This window comes from Zonotrichia albicollis, chromosome Z (genome assembly GCF_047830755.1).
Source record: "Zonotrichia albicollis isolate bZonAlb1 chromosome Z, bZonAlb1.hap1, whole genome shotgun sequence".
In the NCBI taxonomy this organism is placed as follows: domain Eukaryota; kingdom Metazoa; phylum Chordata; class Aves; order Passeriformes; family Passerellidae; genus Zonotrichia; species Zonotrichia albicollis.
The window spans coordinates 82,141,737-82,162,124 of NC_133860.1; the positions used below are offsets into that span (position 1 = coordinate 82,141,737).

Below are 20,388 nucleotides of genomic sequence, written 5' to 3' on the forward strand. Positions count from 1 at the left end.
AAGCGCCTGGGGCAAGAGAAAGGTAGGGAGGAAAAAGGGTAAATTCAGCACTGTAGCAGAGCAGGACTTGATATTTTCAAGGGAAATCAGCACGGAAGAGAAATGAGCCAGGAAAGCGACTGGGAAAGATTGAGATTGGTGATCCAGAAAAGCCCACATGTGTTTGGAGTGAACGTCTGACCTGAGAGGGAGTGACTGCTGGGAGGAACAGAGCAGGGGCAGGCAGGGGTGGGAGAATCCCCCTGGCTGATGCCGAGATGCATCCTGCTGCTCGTTAATAATTCCCAGCACGCCCTTGCTGGGTGAACCCGAGTCAGCACCCAAATCTGGCAAAGCTTCACAGGTCCCTGTCTGGAGTTTGCTGCTTGACACAAAGCAGGGTCTTTACGTGCATCCTGGAATTTCCTGGCACTTGTTGCAGGGCAAGGATGTCCACCCAGCTAGGAACACACATGAGATGCTCCAGGTGCTGGGAGAAGTTTAATTACAGAGTCCTCTCCAATTACAATTCCCTCCACAATGGCATACACAGCTTTTATTCTAATTTTTTTTTTTTTTATTTTTTTTTTTTTTTGCTGGTTAGCATGCCCAGCTCAGCAAAAGATGAATCCTGGTGTGGGAAATAGTAAAGGTAAGAAGGTTTTTAGAAAGGACAGAGAACTTAAGAACTAGCTGCAGCTGCAAAGTCTGAGGGTAGAAAAAGTTACAACGGCATAGTTAGTAAGGACATTAAACAATAGACGGAGTTTTATGACTGCAGAAAAATATGTTTAGTAAGATATTAGAAGGTTTCAAGCTTAATAATGAAGTTTTGTGTGGTGTTAATTGAAAGAAGACAAGCATTGTGTGAAGTAAGTATTTGTGTGTTTTTAGTGATTGGCTAGAACAAATAAATGTCTGTAAGCTTCAGCAATGGGCTATTGGCTAGAAAGTTATTAAAATGCTCTCTAGCAAAGAAATCTTTGGCTGTTGCTGGCAGTACATGAGTTTTTGACATCTTCTTATTGTCTCAACCATGTAACAAAGCTGATATTATAGTCCTACAAGTTGTGAGTTTTATAGCATTTCACTAACAAGGTACAAAATGGCTAGCTACCTTCCTATACAAGGTCTTTTAAGGATAAACTCTCCAATTAAGAAATGACAACTAAATTATTTTTACTTTTAACCCAATAAACAACCACCTGTGGCCCACAATGGGGAATTTTTGTATCCAATGACACAAAACCACTCAAACCCACGGAGAAGAAGGCGAAGAAAACCTCCATCTTGCCTTATATATATATTAGCATTTTCTAAACCCTTAAACTCTGAGTTTTCCACCCTGTGGTATTACACACTTCTACCCAAACTGCACACCCACAATCCCAGTTCCATCATTCCATTTTGGAAGCTTCTCCACGGCCTCAGGAATAATGCAGTGTTCTCCTGGGGGTCAGCACAGAAACCCCAAAATTCTCAGAATCCAACAAGAAAATAGCACTCCTCTTTTGGCTGCAGCATCCAGACCTCTCTCACCCTTCCTTTTTCAAACCAAGTTGCTTGCCTTGATTTCTCACCTTAATTTCTCACCTATAGACCATACATTTCTCATCTGTAGACCACAAATTTTTCTCCTATAGACCATAAATTTCTCACAGCAGATACTCAAGACCAGCTGATTCTGGAAGGATGAATATTTTCTCATACACAAAAATTTTAGATACCTTGTTTAATTAAGTTGTTTTTTTTTAACTAAGGTGTGAATTTGTTAGGTTTTTTTTTAAAGTACATTTAAGGCCAAACTTTGTAAATTTTATTTAGACTGAATTTGTTGGGTTCTGTGAAAGCTACTATATTAATTTTCTTGTGAAATAAGTTCAATTTGCATCAACACCCTTTACAGGAAGTAAATCTATGCAGGTCTCACAAAAAACTTGGAAGCACCAATCTAATCTTAGCCAGCCCATACCAATTGCTCTTTTTGCCTTGAAATTGAGGCACCAAAATTACAGCATTTTATGTTATTTCATGCTTAAAGATGACAACAGCAATTTGCTCATCACCTTGGAAAAAAAACCATTGTATGAGCTGGGCATATTTGATATGAGATTATGTGATAGAGCAAGTCCCAAGTCAGTGCTGTAGGTCCAAAAATAAAAAAACAGGTTAAATGTAGGCAGCTAAATTCAGATTCAGATGCCTATTAGGTGGCAAATTTTACCTTCTCTTCCTGCCCAAGCCCTCATTCTGACTTTCTGCTGCCTAATTCCAGCAGAATTGAATTATCCCTCCCTGGATCACACCACTAAATCTATTCAGGGTGCATTTCACTGGTTGTGTGCTCTCACTTTACTGTGAATCAGCATCAAATTGTGCACAGATAGGTGCACTTGCCTCTATATTTGTTGTTGTAACTCTTTCAGGGCACTGTACCAGGAGCCAAGTGCCTTCAGAAGTAAAAATCTAAATTTAATAAAAATTATTTAATGAGGAAATAATTAGGTAAATCTACAGAAAACATGGAAATTTTAGATTATGTGTGCAAAAAACACTGAATTCTTTCACTGCTCTGGATCGGATCTGGCTATAAAATTTAATAATCCTGCTGCACCCAATGCCTCATAAACACTTCTTTTTTGAACAACATAATGTTCTGGTTCCCTAAAATGGAAATTAATAAAGGACTTACTAAGTAACCTAGAATTTTTATTTTTCTTTTTAATTAAGGCTCTGCCTTTGTAGTCCCTAGCACTGGAAAGCTGCAACCAAGATCAGCAAAGCATTTTGACTAGAAGAGACAGAAGAATTTTGGTCTATTGTTATATTCAAGGAATGTGGAAAATATAAAATTCAATATCCAGAAACCTACTTCTTCCACACTGGTTTTCTACCCAGTGTATTGAGCAGCTGCCTTAATCTGCAGGCCTGAAAAATCTCCTGGCACAAAGAAAGTAATGAAATAGTTAAATTATTCACTAAATACTTAAAAATACAACAGAGCTGCCCTCATTGTTCATCCTTATTTTAAGAGTTTGCTGAGACCATAAAATTTTTTCACTTCTGGAAAGAAGGATAATTCTTTTCACCCATTGTTTTGGTGGGGCTCTCTTGTCACAAAGCCCCCCCTCAGAAAATGAAGACTGTAAAAAATATTGTTTAACCTCTCTTGGCATTACCCAGTCATGCACAAAGAGTTGGTAGCATGGCCAAAATTGGTAAAATGCATAATAACGTAATATTAAATGTACCCAAAAATTAGCATATGACGCAGGAAAAAAACTGAAGACAGAGTTTTTTATTGATTGTGGCATTTTTCCACAGAATGCTTCATTGGTGGGGACAGAAATACTGTCAGGTTCAAAAAAAACACGTTCACACACATATACATAGCAACTACTATTAAAAGCACAAACGAAACAAAAATTTCAAAGTTGGCTTTTTAGGTATTTTAGGAAGGCATTTAGGTATTTATTTGTGATGCTATGAAAGCGTCGCTGTGATTATTCACTGACACAAAATAGCATGAGAACAACTTTTTTTGTTTGTTTGGTTGGTTGGTTTGGGTGGGTTTTCTTTTTTAAATCTAAGCAGTTTTTTTGCAGTTATTTGCTGCTTGTGGTGGATGGTTGGTGGTGCAGCTCGAAAGGAGCAGAGACTCTGAAGATAGGAAATTTTAAATACTCCTTTTTTTAAATACTCCAATCCCCTTTTTGGATCAGGGTGAGGGTCCCTGTGGCTGGAGCTCTGCAGGGTTATATCCTGAACTGCTATTTTAGTTTGTGTCCTCCACAAGTGGCACAACCCCTCCATTCATTCTGTGTTTTGGCCAGCAACGCCTCATCACCATTATTTTTTAATTTTATTTTGCTGGTTTTGGTGTGTTTAACTCTGTTTCCTTTCTTCTAGATTCTCTGCAGAGCAATAATGTGCCTTTTAAAACAGATAAATTCTCATGTTGCTAAGGATATACCTTTTGCATTTATTTCAAAAGTGTGAGGAAGGCTGGGCTCAGCTGAAAGACTTTTACTATGCAGGACTTGATTTTTGTGGCATAGCTCACAACTGTAAAACTTCAGCATTCCAGCAGCATTTGGTTCTCCTCCTATGAATGGTTTCATAGATTACAACTCAGAATTTATGCAGGTGAAGTTAATTTCAGCACTGGTGAATAAGATTTTTTTTTTCTCCCATTTAAATTGTTTTTCTTAAATAACCATCCTCATTTAAAAAGGAGAAATTCTCTGAATCTGCTTTCTTTTTCTAACTGTGCTCAGAAGACATATTTCCATATGAAAAGGTAAATCATCATTTTCTTATTATATTGATTTTCCACTTACTGTGACGGCAAAGATTTTTCAGCCTTCCTAAAAAGAAAATAAAGAAGGATCAAAGTCAACACATTTTTATAACCTGATGAATATTTTCCACACTGAATCATTCAAGAAATTAAAACCAACAGCATTTAAAATCATGGTGCTAACACGCCCCAGTGTACAACTGCTGCACTCCTGAACATTTAAATTCATTAAGCTCTTGGCAGCCCTGTCTTATGTGTGCATATGTTTAATATATTTGTACTGACAGGGACTCCACTTCAAAATACTGCACCAGATAGGGATCACGAGATGGTATCACAAGTGATTCACTGGGTCTTGTCACCAAGTTAGACAAGATTTTCATCCCTTTTGACAATTATTTTTTTCCAAGAACAAGTAAACAGGAAATGAAAATAACTACATCCAGCTTTCCCTCAGCTACACTGATGGAAGCCCTGCACAGAGGACAAGCAAAGTTATTTGTGTTGACCTATATATATGTATATATTTACTTATATATCTACTCAAATAATGAGCATTAATTCTAGTAAATCCCAAAAAAAAAAAAACCAAAAAAAAAAAAAAAATTAGAGCCACACCTGAAGGTAGAAATACTGCTGTCAAAAAAAAAGGAGCATTCTATTACCACAGAAAATGTGTTAATGGGCTCAAAAGACAAAGTGACTGCTTCCTTTGCAGGGAACCATGCCATCCATCACTTCCAAGCAGCAGCACAATAAATTCCAACAGCAGGTATGGAATTGCCAGGACAGCTCATCAGAACCCATCAAAACCCCTTGGAGAAAATATTCCTGGATATCCAGGACAAAAAAACCTCAGCAGAATTCAAGACAACAATCAGAAGTGCCTTTTAAGCTATGTAAATGGCAAAACCTCAAAGAAGCCTTTCACAAGGTATCTCTCATAAAATACTTTTCAGGTGTTAAGACCTCTCATCTGAGGCACATCCCATAAGAAAGCAGCAAAAGCAGTACTCAAATAAGGAACTGATATCAGAGCTTCTCGTGGTTATTAAAAGATATCCTAGCTATAATTGAAGCCAGGGAGCTGCAATCAAGATGATCCTTATTAAAATAAACTAATGAGATTTGACAGAATATGAATTTAAGCCTAAATACCAACAATGTCACGCTGTCAGCAAATGAAATATATTAACTGAAAACTGTTGCATTTGATTTAAGGCCCTGTCACGCAAGACGAGAAAAGAGGTCACCCTGGGCCTTCGGGGAATCTGTTCTTACAGAAATTTTAATTTTGCTCACAACCCCTGGGAAGCAGGAATAACGAAGAGATGTGAGAGGTTGCGCCAGTCACACGCTGACAGCGCTGCGGCTCGCGTTTCCTCATCTCCCCACACGGAATATCCCGCTGAAAGAGCAGGTAATTGGGGCTAGGCAGCTCCTCCAGTCACGCTGGAAATCCTGCTGCAGTGGGCCTGAGCCAGGGCTGGTAATTTCCCCAGACTGGGTGGGACACCAAGCCTGTCTCTAGTTTGAGTCAGGTGCAGAAGGAACGGGGATTGTGCGTCACCACGTGTGATACAAGGGCTCCTTACCGAGCATGGAAGCTGTAAAATAAGGCAGGGCGAGCCAGTCACTCTTCAAAGAAGTCTCTGGATCAGCTCCTGCTTGTAAATGCAGACGTCTGAGCCTTTTGGATGCAGTGGGAATGCCAAAAATGTTCACCCATCCAAACCTGGGGCTGCCCCTGCAGACCCAGTGAGCCCCCTTGTGACGGCGCTCACAGGGATTCTTGGACTGGGGAAGAGATGAGGATCTGACTCCGTGTTTCAGAAGGCTGATTTATTATTTTATGATATATATTACATTAAAGCTATACTAAAAGAATACAAGAAAAGGTTTCATCAGAAGGCTTAGCTAAGAATAGAATAGCAAAGAATGATAGCAAAGGTTTGTGGCTCAGACTCTCTGTCCGAGCCAGCTGACTGTGATTGGCCATTAATCAGAAACAACCACATGAGCCCAATCCCAGATGCACCTGTTGCATTCCACAGCATCAGATTACCATTGTTTGCATTGCAAACACCACCCAGTGCAGGAGAACAGCACTGCAAGCCCTTCAGGACCCTCCCAGGAGAATATTCCCAGATATCCAGGACACAAAAACCTCAGTAGAATTCAAGAAAACAATGAAAAATGCCTTTTAAGCTATGCAAATGGCAAAACCTCCAAGAAGCCTTTCACAAGGTACCTCTCATAAAATACTTTTCAGGTGGTAAGAACTCTCACTTGAGGCACATCCCATAAAAAACCAGCAAAAGCAGTACTCAAATAAGGAACTCATGTCAGAGCTTCTCGTGGTTATTAAAAGATATCCTAGGCCAAGTTATGCAAGGGCAGTGGCAGTGTCTCTTCCCTGCACTTGGGAATGTGCCACTGGAAAGCTTTATGACTAGTTCAGTCACAAAAAGTGAGTTTTTTCTGTCTGAACAGCCTGAAAGATGGCAGCACAGTCAGCTTAGCAGCGTTTTGTTGATGGTTGTCCAACGCTGAGTAGAAGCTAGCTCTGTTTTCCATGTGAAAATGTCACCCCTTGGAGTCACTTCTAAGCTCTGAGAGAGCCACAAGTGCCTGAAATGATGTGGTTTGTGGTGTTAAACACCAAAAATCAGTCATGCTCATGCAGACTGGAGAACACCACCTAATCTGTGTGGGAGGGTAGCTGTGATCTCGGTGGGGTGATGCAGTCCCCACACACGGGGAATTCACTGATTTTCCAGCACAGTGGATACTCACGCCTCCTGAGACTCAGCTGGCATTGCAGGCATACGTGTAGCTAAAAAATGAGAGCAGTAAGGGCAAATCAAGTAATTGGAACTGATTATTTTATTTCAATTTGCTGAAATAATTTGCTTAAGCACTGAAAAAAACAGTGCTTAAGACAACAGAAGTTGGTCCTTTGCCCTTAAAAGTATCTTACCCACTGGTGAACCTGTTCAGTTCAAAGGTTGCCTTCAATATTTCCCTTTTATCACTTCCTAAACCAGATTTCTGCTGTCTCATGGAATAAAACTCTCTCATTTCTGGGGTGTGCAGAGCACAAACACTCACGACACCTGTGAGACCTGCAGAAAGCATGGTGAAAACACAAAGTATTTCAACGACTTGAGTGCTGGTGGCAGAAACTTTCCTGCTCCTGCTCCTAACCTATTTATTATAAATCCTTGCTCCCCATCTTCCTTCTTGGATTCTTGAAGATCACTCTCCATTCCTGCCCCACCAATTCACGCCCAGGGTCCATCAGGAGAACAGAAATCTAATTCACATTTTGGGTTTGCAGGAGCTGAGGAAGCGCTCCTAGCCTGGCCCAGCTGCTTGTGAGATGCAGAATGAACAGCAAAATAATTCTCAGAAAAAAAAAGCCTGGACAGGGGCCCAACAACGTGCTAATGAGTCAAATCAGATTCCAGGGCAAGGCAAGAGATAACGCAGATCAGGAGACAAAAATCAATGGATATTCTGGAGAGGGCTGCGTAAAGATCGCGTGATGAAGCGCCAAGTCAAAAGCGTGTTTATATGAAAATCATTCTCCTGATCCAATCAGGCAGGATGGAGACCATGCAAATTCCTTTTGCAGAGCCCACCCATCCATCTCCAGAGAAAGTGATGTAGGGAGAGAGATAATCTGAATTTTTTTCCACGAATTTTTTTTTTGTTGGCGTTCCATTTCTCAAGCCATAGGAATGAGAATGCTGTGAAAAAGGAAAAGATTATGTAGACAGGAGTATTAAAGAGCTACAAATATCTCACTGAAACCTGACAACCAGTCTGAAAAAAACAGCCTCATAGTGTAAAAAGCCCAACTTGTAAAAAAGAAGGAGAAAACTCTGTAGACTGAGAATCTATAAATAATCTCAAATGGAAAGCTGACTGTTCAGCTGGCATAAAATAATTTCCTTTATTTTCAGTCAGTTTGGAAAACCAGTCCTTTCATATATTTTCTTTTGACTTAATAATTTTTTAAGGGCGTTAGTTTATTGGTCACCATATTTGTATCTCTCTTCTGTGTTTTTTTCTCCTTTTCATTAAAAATTTGCATGAATGTGTAGGCTTGTTTCCAGAAAAAAAAAATCATAAATAAAAAGAGTAAGTTTTCCTGCCTTTCTTCCTTTTTTCTCCTGCAGATTTCAGTAGCTTTGTGCCAGTGACTCATAGCGTCCACCCTGCTGAATTTTCCAAGCAGAGCAAGTGCATAACTCACATTTTTCATCATATTCTTAGCTTTTACCTCACATCTTCCTCAGTGGGATCAAGGGTGCTTCATTTCATGCCTGAATCCTTCCCTTTTCCCGGATTCAGAGTGAGCACCTCCCTGGAAATGAGATTTGGGGTGAGTGGCCACAGGAAGGGTGAAGGGGGAGACGTCTGGGGTGTCCTGGGGACCAGCAGCAGATCCACCACTGGTCTGCAAGACGTGTGCAGGAGGAATAATTGTGGAATTTGAAGGCATCTGGCAATAACAGAGGTGCTGAAGGCAGTTGCACGGAGAAAATGGACTGTGAATTTCATGCAGGACAAAAATCTTCCTGCAAGATGTGCCTGCAAACACCGGATTTTTCTGACAAATCCTAAATGCACCGCACCGTGGCACTAAAGAACCCAAATTTTAAATCAGTTTTGAATATTTATGGTTTTATCTCCATTTTGTCTCACTCCCCCCACAAAAACCCTCATGGGCACCAACTCCTGTGACTGGAAAATTTCTAAGGATTTGAGGGTGGCAGGACTTCCACAAGCTTTAAAAGCAAGTCCCTCAAGAAGTAAGCAATGTAAAATCAGAGTGATAAACCTGTTAAAAACAAACCCCTGAAACTCTTCCTCCCCTGATTTTTTAGTTTATTTGGAATATTATGCTTTAGGTGCTGTTTTCCCAGTGTCCTTCTCCTCCAAGCCTGAGAAATAGCCAATTTTAAGTGGCAACAGTGGGAGTTCCCCAAATCTTTTTCCGTTGTAGTCCAGTGCAACACCAATGGCAATACTTCCTTTGGCAGAAAATGCCATCTTTGCATCCATATTAAAAAGGAAGACTCAAAAATCCTTCACAAAATGGTTCTGAATGTTCATTTTTTGGGATTTTTTTTCAAGTTGTTGCTGTGGTCTGAGGTGCCAGGAATAATAATCAGCAGGCCTGTGAAGCTGACAGTGCTCCTAGGTAAAAGCAAACCTCATATATCTATTCATCTTATCTGAGCTGGGTTTAAGCAAACAGCTTTCACTCTGCACCCTTTCATGGTCAGATACTGGGAGGGGGAAGGAAAAAAACCAGCCCAAACTCTGCTTGGAATAAAGGCAACGAGCATCCCTGATCACTGTTATAGATACGGTTATTTCATGTTTTGGGATGTGCGCGGAGCACGGGGAGCAGCTCTTCAGCTGGAGCTAACTCCACATCTCTCAAAAATCCCTCCACGGGGCTGTTGCTGAAACATCAGCATCAAGATATGCAGATGAGGCCTCCAGAAGTGTCAGAACTGTGTGAAATCGGGGTTTCTGATGTTTTTTTTCTAACCTCTGTTGAGTGCTAATCAGGCAAGTTCCTTTGAGACGGTGCAGCAGCTCGTGTCATGCTGAGCAGAGATTTTGGGTTTAACCCAAAACTCATGCAGAATTGAGTTTCTCTCCTCAAACAAAGCTCATAATTCACATTCTGCTTGTTTTGAGCCCATGCCTTTGGTGAACAAAATGACAACACACATATTGCCCCAAAATGACATTCCTGTGCCCAGCATCTGGCTCGGCAGTGTTCAGTTGTGGGGGCCTGATGGATGACTATGGAAAAGCCAAGAAAAAATGAACTTTCCTCAGATCTATCCTCTTGGCATCCAGCAGCTCCATTCACTGATCTTCAAACCTCCATAAGGTGCTAGAATTAATTTTAAGATTTACAAGAAGGCTTTATTCTAAGACTCTGAGATGTTTCACCCTCTTAGTTACCTGAACCTGACTTATAACAGAAACCACACAGGTTCACTTTGCAGTTCCTTTTGGTTTGCTCTGTCTAATAAACCAAAAAGAGAGGCTCTAAACCAAAAATAGGGCTCCTAAAAGCCTTGCTGACCCAAACCCCACAGCACAGGGTGTGGATGAGCCGGAGTCTCTCAGCCCAAACCCGCTGCAAAAAAAAACAAGTAAACAACTCGAGCAAGAGCACCGGGGAAAACAAACTTCAGGGAACATGAGGGCAGTGAAAAACTCGGCGAAGTGCCCATTTCTGGTCACTTTCATGGCTCTCCCTGCAGCATCTCGCCTGGGGGGGAGGGACAGGGTGGGGACAGCGAGGTGAGAAGGGCCCTGAGGTGGGAACGGGAGGGGGACGCTGTCCCAGCCCCACTCTCCAGAGTGTTCCCGGGGTCCCCGGAGCTCTGTGCTGAGCCACCTCTGCCCGCATCCCACCTGCGTCCCGCCCTGCATCCTGCATCCCACCCTGCATCCTGCATCCCACCTGCATCCTGCATCCCACCTGCGTCCTGCCCTGCATCCTGCATCCCACCTGCATCCCACCTGCATCCTGCATCCCACCTGCATCCCACCTTGCATCCTGCATCCCACCTGCATCCCACCTGCGTCCCGCCCTGCATCCTGCATCCCACCTGCATCCCACCCCGCATCCTGCATCCCACCTGCATCCCGCCCGGCATCCTGCATCCCACCTGCATCCCACCCCGCATCCTGCATCCCACCTGCATCCCACCCTGCATCCTGCATCCTGCATCCCACCCCACATCCTGCATCCCACCCTGCATCCCACCCCACATCCTGCATCCCACCTCCAACCTGCATCCCACCCCGCATCCTGCATCCCACCCTGCATCCTGCATCCTGCCTCCCACCCTGCATCCCACCCCACATCCTGCCTCCCACCCTGCATCCCACCCCACATCCTGCCTCCCACCCTGCATCCCACCCTGCATCCAAATCCCACATCCCGTCCTGCATCCTGCCCCGCACACCGCCCTGCATCCTGGCCCTCATGCCACATCCCTCCCTGCATCCTGCTCTGCATCCCGTGTCCCATCCCGCCCAGCATCCCTCCCTGGATCCCGCATCCTGCCCCACATCCACATCCCACCCCAGATCCCGCATTCTGCCCCACATCCTGCTCCACCCCTGCCCCGCACACCGCCATTCATCCTGCCTCTCATCCCGCATCCTGCCCTGTATCCTGCCTCCTGCATCCTGCCTGCTCTCCATCCCACATCCCGCTCCCCATCCCATTCCCTATCCTTCATCCCCACCCCGCATTCCGCATCTTGCTCCCCATCCTGCATCCCGCATCCCACATCCCGCATCCCATATCCTGCTCCCCATCCGGCTCATCATCCCGCTCCCCATCCCACATTCCCCATCCCGCATTCCCCATCCCGCACCCCGCCCTCGGGGCCCCCGCGGCTCCTCCCGCCGTCCCGGCCCTGGCCCCGCCGCCGGAGCTGCGTTTTCTCGCCGTTTCCCATCAAAGCCCCCTCTGTTATTGAAATCCGAGCCCTCTTCCTCCGCGGCGGAGGCGGGGACGGACGGACGGACGGACGGGCGGACGGACGGGCGGGCGGGCAGCGCTCCCGCCGCCCCGAAGAATCGTCCCTTTGTTCGGCCGGGAGGGGCCGGGGCCGCCCCCTCGGCCCCCAGGAGGGTGGGAAGCCCCTGCCCGACCCCCGGGGTGCCGCATCCTGTTCCCCATCCCGCATCCAACTCCCCATCCCGCATCCAACTCCCCATCCTGCTCCCCATCCCATATCCTGCATCCCACACCCCGCATCCCGCTCCCCATCTCACATCCTGCCCCATATCCTGCATCCTGCTCTCCATCCCTCATTCCACATCCTGCTCCCCATTCCACATCCCGCTCCCCATCCTGCTCCCCATCCCTCATCCTGCATCCCTCATCCCGCATCCCACTCCCCATCCCACATCCTGCATCCCGCACCCCACATCCTGCTCCCCATCCTATATCCCTCATCCCATCCCCGGGATGGGGACCCAACCCCGGGTTTTACCTCACATCTTCCTCAGTGGGATCAAGGGTACTTCATTTCATGCCCGAATCCTTCCCTTTTCCCGGATTCAGAGTGAGCACCTCCCTGGAAATGAGATTTGGGGTGAGTGGCCACAGGAAGGGTGAAGGGGGAGACGTCTGGGGTGTCCTGGGGACCAGCAGCAGATCCACCACTGGTCTGCAAGACGTGTGCAGGAGGAATAATTGTGGAATTTGAAGGCATCTGGCAATAAAAGAGGTGCTGAAGGCAGTTGCACGGAGAAAATGGACTGTGAATTTCATGTAGGACAATAATCTCGGCCGTGTCCGAGCATCCTTGGTCCCCAAACACCTTCCCTGAGGCACCTGCACCTTGATATTTCAAGCACAGAAGTGCATTGCACACCTTTCACATCCCCCTTCCCCCAGTAAATTTTAATTAATGACCTTTAATTAATAAACCTGAGGTTTATTAACAACCTCACACCGATACCCTGATACTCTGTGGGATTGTTGGGGTGTCCTGTACAGCTGGGCTTCCATGATCCTTACCATGACAGGACGCTCCATGATTCCAGACAGGGCCCTGTTTATTTGCCCGGGGTTTGTTTTATTTTCATTTTATTTGCTTTATTTTCCTTTTCTTTTCCCTTCCAGCAGGCTGTGCTGGAGGGAGCCCGTGTCCCCTCGCAGATGTGCCTCGGCTCTGGCATTTCCTGCATTGATGGGCTGCTGCAGCCTCTTTTGATGAGAGTTTTGACACCCACCATGATAAAAGCCGAGCAGGGTCCTGGGCTGGAAAATGATGTTGGGGATTTGCAGTGGGTGTGACACGGCCTCATTCTTCTGCTCAGCATCAGAGAAGGAGCAGGGGAAGGGGAGAGGATAAAATTCATCCACAGGACCAAGTTGGCTGGACCGCCTGTGCTTTTTAACCTAGCAAATTTTAGAAGCTAAGAACTCATTTATTTCCTGATGCTGTTGGGAGATTTAGACATCAAGAACCTCGTTTTCCTCAAGCGGAGTAAAAACCAGCACCTGCTTTGCACAAGTGACATGATTTGAGCCCAAACTTGCCAACATGTAGTGCACCAACAAGGCTTGGCCTCTTCCCCTCTCTGCTCCTTTCATCTGCTGTTGTTTGATTTGGGGTTTTGCTCTTGGTTGGTTGCTTTTTCAGATTAGACACGTTCAGAGATGCAACACCATCCACACCTTCTGCCTCCAGTTATCAGGTGTGATATTTGACTCTGCGTGTGCTTCTCATGCCGTGGCATTTAAGGGGTTAAAACCACACACTGTGTGGATTTTGGCAGATCCCTTTGGGGTTCTGTGTCTTACGAGGTGTAGGGGACAACAACACAGAAATTTTTGGTGCTGGAGGAATAATTTGGGGTGGCATTCAGGGATTGCATGAAGCCTTGGGATTCGGGGATGCCAGGGCCCTGAGCAAGGTGTGTTCTGGTTTTGGGGTGTGCTAAGAGAAGGAGGGTTTGTTTCCTGGGTTTATAACCCTGCTGGAAGCTGGGGGTGAGGAAGGAACAGGAGGGGATCCTGTTGGGTCCAGCTGTTTCCCCCCTTTCCTGCTTTCCTGCATCCCTCCCTCGGAGTTAATGGGTAAAAAAGGAAAAAAAGGAGCAGGGGCTGGGAGGCAAGCGGTCAGAACAGCGTCACGTTTCCCCGGGTGTCACACACCCTAAATCCCTAAAGTCAATGCTCTCTTCATGAGGAGCACACTACCAACTTCTTTCTTTTTCTCTCCCCTTTTTTTAATTTTTTTTCTTTTTTTTTTTTTTTTTTTTTAAGTCGCGTGTAGTTTTTAGCCCGGGACTCGCAGCGGAGTTTGAGAGAGGTTTTTTTAGGTGCGGATCTGGGCGGGCAGGACCCCAGGGGCGAGGACAGGGACCTGGAGAGGGGGACAGAGCATCCTGCAGCTCCGGGGAGGTTTGGGTGTGTGCGCGAACCTCAGTGCAAAAACCGCGAAAAAAAAATTAAAAAAAAAAAAAATCCTGCGGGTTTGATTTCCCCCCTCTCATTCCTGGGAGCTGTAATTAAGACATCTTGGAGGGCGTACTTAACTCATGACGTGTTGCTTTTCTTTTCCTCTCGGTGAGAAAGTGGCTCTCCCTTGCCTGGATCGGGTCCACAAAGAGACACTCGGGACATAGACAGACACACGGACACGCTCCGACTTAAGGTGAGCACCAAAACTTCCCTCCTGCGCTCCTCTGCCCTCCGTCCCCAGCCACTGGAGAGTCCCGAGAGCATCTCGACTCGCTGGGAGCTCCGCGCAAGGTAAAGGGGAGAGAAAAAAAGTGAAAAATCAAACTTTTGGGAAAGTTTTTTTGTTACTTTTTTGCTGCTCCGGGTGGGATGGGGACCCGGCGAGCAGCGCCTGCGGGGCTGCCTGCTGCAAACGGGTTTTTGGGAGCTCTGATTTGGCAGATGAGGAGGGTGAAAGGCGGATTGAAACCGGCTAAACTTCAATGTATTTGACTTTTAAGCGCTCTGTGCTGCCGAAGGAGGGATCATGTTGCAGCTGCAGAAAGACAAAAAAGTTCTGCTCTGTGGCTTCCTCCTGTGGGATTGTTCTCTTCGTAGACATTTGTCCTTTCTTTTTGTTTATTGTTTATTCGTTTGGTTTTCGTTTTTAAGCATTGCTCTTTAAGTATTTCTCCATCCATTCAGATGCTTTTGCAAGTTTTCAGGACGTTTTCAGGGAAAAAGAGCATGGTAGACTGAAAAAAATAAAAGTTTCAAGGGCTGGAAGCAGAATCTGCACAAAGTTCTGCCCATCCAGTTAGAAGCAAGAGGATTTTGATAAGATGTGATATGTTGCATACTGATGTCATATTTGGCTATTTATTGTCGAGGGAAGCCTGAACAAGGTTTGGCACAGGCTCCTGCACCATCTCCATCCCTGATAAAGCTGGGATGCCTCAGCTTTATCATTTTACAGATGCACATTTTTGCACACGAGCTGGTCCAGGGCTCTGAGAGCTGCATCATTTTACTGCCTGTTTATTTGGGGTCAAACCCATAGAGAAATTGCCATTCAGAACGTGTTTTTCATGGCAAAACTCCCTGTGTGGCGGCTTGAGATAGCAAGGGCTGGAGAGCTTTTGGTGTGTTTGAATTAAGGAGGTTTATTGCTGTTTGCGTATAATTAGTGAGGGTTTAATTGCTACTGGGGTCTTTCAGGGCACAGAGTGCTGCCATATATGTTGGTGCTCGGGGTCATGCAGGTGATGAGCAGCAATAAATTTGTGTTTATGTCTGTCTCAATGCCTAAATGTGGGAAGAAGGAACTCTGGAAAGAGCCCTGTTGATGCCAGGAGTGTGTGTGATGTGGTGTTTGACAGCACAGATGAATTTAGGTGGTGTGGACGTGGGTGCAGACCCCTCTAATTAAACAGTTTCTAGAGACAGGTGGGGAAATGCAGATCACAGTCAGCAAAACTCATCAGTGGCCGCTGTGAGGAAGGGATCTGCAGTGCCAAGGTGTGGCAAAGCCCTCCTGCCATGCACACAGGCAAGAGTTTTTCTGGTTTTCTTGGGGTTTTGGGGTCTGCTGAAGCCACCAAAGCTCAGTCTTGCAAAGCACAGCTCAGCAAAGCTGCTCTGAGCGCATCACCTGAGACCCCAACCCTTACACACCTGCCAAGGGGAAAGGGAAGGAGGAGGAATGCAGGAGGGAACAAAAAAAAACAAACAAAAAAAGAACAGTTTGTGATGATTTTCAACACTTTGAACCGAAGTAGGGTGGGAAATATGTGGATGGAGAGCAGCTTTTACACGTTAAACACCCCTAAAAATAAACGTGATGATGAAGACACTGCCAGTCCTCACTGAAATTTTGCCAAAAGGCTAGTTTTCCTAATGATATTCCTGGATGTAGCAGCAGATTCCAATAGGAAAGAGGAAAAAAGCCCGTCAAGAAGAAAAGTGTTGTCCCGGCCAGAGGCTCACAGCAGAGCATCCTCATTCAAACCCAGGGGGTTCAGCTCCTTCCCATGCCACTGAGCCTGGTTAAAACAACACAAATATTAAAAAAAAAAAACCTAAAAAGCCAGCCAAACAAAGGCCTAAAAAAACTTCAAAAGCTTGGGGCAGAGGGAGAGCAGGTTTCAGGAAAGGATGGAGCGGTTCTGTTGCATTACAGTTTGTAAAACTGGCAAGAAAAGTGTTTTCTACTGTAGGCCCCCAAAAGTTGTTATTTTTATGTTGATGTGTGACTAAAAGGAATATTTTTGTCACAGCCTGGAGCCAAAAGGACAGTTATCAATATTTAATGAAGTCACTTAACATCCTTTTGCCCCTCAGTAAAAAATCTGCAACCAGTATGGACCACCCCTTTTAAAGGTGCTCTGAGCTCCTCAAGCAGAGGGAGACCTTGCAATTGCTTGCATTTAAATATATTTAAAGTTTTCCAATTCGCTGCAAGGATTAAGGTGCGAAAATTGGAATTAATATTTTCTGCCTTTCATTTGCTTTTTTCTCACTGAAGCAGCGCTTAAAACCATTAGTGGAAGTTGAAATATTCAGCATTTCTGTTTCGTTGTAAACCTGACGGTGTATTTCGTTGCTCGAGCTCTATGGAAATGAAAAAAATTTTGTGGGGGAGAAAAAAAAATAAAGTAATTTTCACATGACAAGCTGCTTCTGTTGGTGGTGAGGAAGTATTAGACATTCTGTCTCCTCTGGTAGGGACTGTAGCACACAGTGCAGAGCCTGAAAAGGCAGCTTGTAACTTGTAGGTAACAAAATGTTCTTTGGGGTAGGGGAAAAAAAATAATTTAAAAAAAAGCAAAAAAAAAATTTAAAAACTCTGAATATACTTACGATTTCAATCAACGGTGTTTAAGGAGGATTAGAGGAAGCAGCTGGCTAAACAAATATTAGGTGTAGAGTGGATGCAGTGGTATAAATTAATAATGCAGCTCTTTATCTGCCCTATGAATGGGAGGTTTTGTGGAGATAAGGCGGCCCAAACGCGGTCGCTGGATGCCACCTAGTGGATATTGCCGAGTCTTTTGGCAGAATTCTCTTAAATTCTCAACATCTGTAACTAATTCAGGTGCAGTTGAACTGTAAGTAGTCAGTTTTATTTACGTTTACCATTAGAAACCAAAATCAGTTGTTTTATTGGCGTTATTTTAAATTATATTTTTAGAGAGGTTGTCTCTGTGTTTTGAATGTCCATTAGATACGACAAAAATCATATGGCTTCTATATATAATCTATTTAAATCATTTATAATCTATTTAAATCATCATAATTCTATTTAAATCATTTGGCTTCTATTTATAATTTGACACTAACATCTATTTGCAGAGGCTTTTTAAACCACTCAGTCAAAAAAAAAGCCACAACTTAACAACCAGTTTGGCTGTTAGTGTGCAAGTGAGGAAATTTCTGCCCAAATATTGTGTCAGGAGAAGCTGTGTCCAGCAGCAAGGATTTCAAAGCTCCTTCCAAAAGTCCTTGATCACATAGGATGTGCTTTTCCTAATTCCCTTTGTTTTTTCCTGAATATTGTGTCAACGATAAGCACAGACGAAGAAAATGTATTTCTAATATCTGATAAAAGATCATAAACCTTTTTTTTCTTCTTTTCACCTGCTGTTTATCCTCACCTTCCTCAGATGTCAGACACACTCACAGCTAAAATTGCCTTTTTTACTGGGGAAAGGAAAAATTGTTTATTTAACCATTGTAAAGATTGTTTATTCAGTGGGAGGTACTCAGGTGCTGTCAGTTCTCGTAGCTCCTAAAATGATCCAATCCATGACCAAGTTTTAAGCAGGCAAACATGCATCTGGATGTACTTTGTGATGGGATTTATGGAATTTCACAGGCTTCTACTTCCTCAGCTTTTTTTTTAAAATGCCTTCATCAACACTGCACATCACCCAAACGAGGTGAATACATGGTTCTGATCCTACGAATTTAAAATAAGTGCCACAGTGGCTATTGCGGCAAAAAAGTTAATAAAATAGGTAAATAAGTGAATAGTTATTAAAATAGGCAAATTCAAGCTCCCTGTGCTTAACTTTCTCCTGGTTCTCATCACTGAGCAGGAAATCAAATGGCAACATCACACTCAGCAGAACAGACAATTCCTGCTCCCTTCTCCTTCTGTCAGCTTTGGAAACTTTTTTTTTTTTGTTTTGTTTTATTTAGATTAGGACACCAGGCTGGGTGTATCAAACATGATCAATAGCTAAAAAAAAAAAGAAAAAACAAAACAAAACAAAAAAAACCCCAAACATTTAAACCTTTCCCCAAGGCTCACGTAAAATATTGCCACAGGAGGTTGTTACCAAAATGGTGAGTTAACGGCTAAAGCCTGCTTTCCCATTAATCAGGAAAAGATTATGAATTACAGACTAGGAAGGCAAAAAATCACAGCAGCGAGTGAGTTAATTGGCTCAGTGCTGTGCTTCATAGGTGGCTTTACCTTTCCCTTCAGCCCTGCCCAGCCTGGTGCTGTGAATCACAGGGGAAAGAAACACAAACTTCATTAACGAGGGGCTCTGCAAGGCTCCTGGGACCAAGTTTTCCACTGGCACACAGAGTCACTGCCACTGCAGGGCACTTGAGGGCAAAATCTGCATCATTAATGGCTTGGCATAGCAGAAAAAAAAACAAAATAAATAACAAATAAGACGTGAGACAGAAGAATGTCCCTGGATAAATGTGTCGTGCTCCAAGAAATGTCATCTTGGCATTTGCCTCACTGCAGGAGACCATTATCTGGAGACATCTTTCCATTAATAACAGCTTCTAATTACCTTGAGCAAGGAAATATATCTAATGCAAGGAAAATGTGGGCTATTGGAGGCAGATTAAAATGGAGACGGGCTTGACAGAAATGTTAGGTGGTAAGAAACAAAAGGTTTCAAACTGCTCTGGTGCAAAAAGAGGGAAAAGTTGGGAACATGGAGTTATTTGGGTTGGAAGAGGAGCTTAAAGGTGATCTAGTTTCAGCTCCTCTGCCATGGGGTTACTCAGAAACAGCTCAAATTTGGGTTTGATCAGTTTTGCTAGGGTGTCTTAAGGGGTTTTTGCATGCCTTATGTTAATTTGCACTGCCTGATAATTCAGCCGGCACCAAAATTGTGTCAACAAGTGAACCCTGGCATGAGGAATCCCTAAATCTGCGGTGATTAACACTTTTTAATGCTCAGAATCCCTTCCCTGCAGTGCTGCCTGCACACAGGGAGAAGTGGCAGCCTGTGTGCATCCTCTGCTCTGGGAGATCCAGAAAAAACAGAAATAATCAACATTGCTCACGTCAGCGGCGGGGTGGAATCAATGGAAACTCAAGCAGCCCTCAGTGAATAAAACTTTTCATCTATTTGCATACGCACATGGCTGATCAGGAAGCAGCTCATAAAGCCCCAAATCTGCTCAGATTTTATAGATGTGAGTACCTACAAGGTGATGTGAATAAAGCATTCAGCAAAACTCTGCTCATTTGCAAAGAGCAGAGGAACCAAGGCCTGTACCCTATGGAAGAAGGACATGATTAATGTAGGAAAAAAGAACTTTCATTGCCAAAATAACTTCCCAAACTCTCCAATCGAAAATTAACTACCCACCTATTCATTAACATGCTACATTCCAATATATTTATGTGATTGCTGGTTGGGTTGGGTTGGGGTTTTTTTTCCATAAACTTATTTTCAGGCAAAAAAGAAAACCACCCCTGAGCCACATAAAAATAACACTGCCTAGAAATAGGAAAAGAAAGGTGAAAAATGAGAAAACACTGGAGTGTTGGGCCCAGTCAAAAGATTTATAAGAGCCATATCAGAGAAAAATATCGTTGCAGGATGTGTTGTGGTTTTCCCACTGAAATGTCAGTGATGCACGCGAGGTGCAGCTGCAGCAGAGCATGGTGGTGTGACCGCTTTCTCACCACGCTGCTCATGGCCTGAGGTGATTTGCTCAGCTTTTTTAACCCCTAAGGTGCTGCACACACAGCAGGGAAGGCCTGGGATTTTCATTTCAGGCTTAACCTGGAAGATTTATGCACGCACTGTTATTTTCAGAAAAGCCGCGTTTCTGGATTTTC

At 44.2% G+C, this 20,388-nt stretch overlaps 1 protein-coding gene across 2 annotated transcripts in view; it reads left to right on the plus strand.

The window, feature by feature from the left end:
* Positions 1 to 14,358: 14,358 nt before the first annotated feature.
* Positions 14,359 to 20,388, plus strand: part of HAPLN1 (hyaluronan and proteoglycan link protein 1) — a 62,515-nt gene continuing 56,485 nt past the window's right edge. The window contains exon 1 of one of the 2 annotated variants that reach the window (XM_074533248.1): positions 14,359 to 14,505. The gene's annotated coding sequence lies outside the window, so the exon portion shown is untranslated. Of the gene's footprint in view, positions 14,604 to 20,388 lie in introns of both variants that reach the window. The other variant, XM_074533247.1, reaches the window with a different exon arrangement.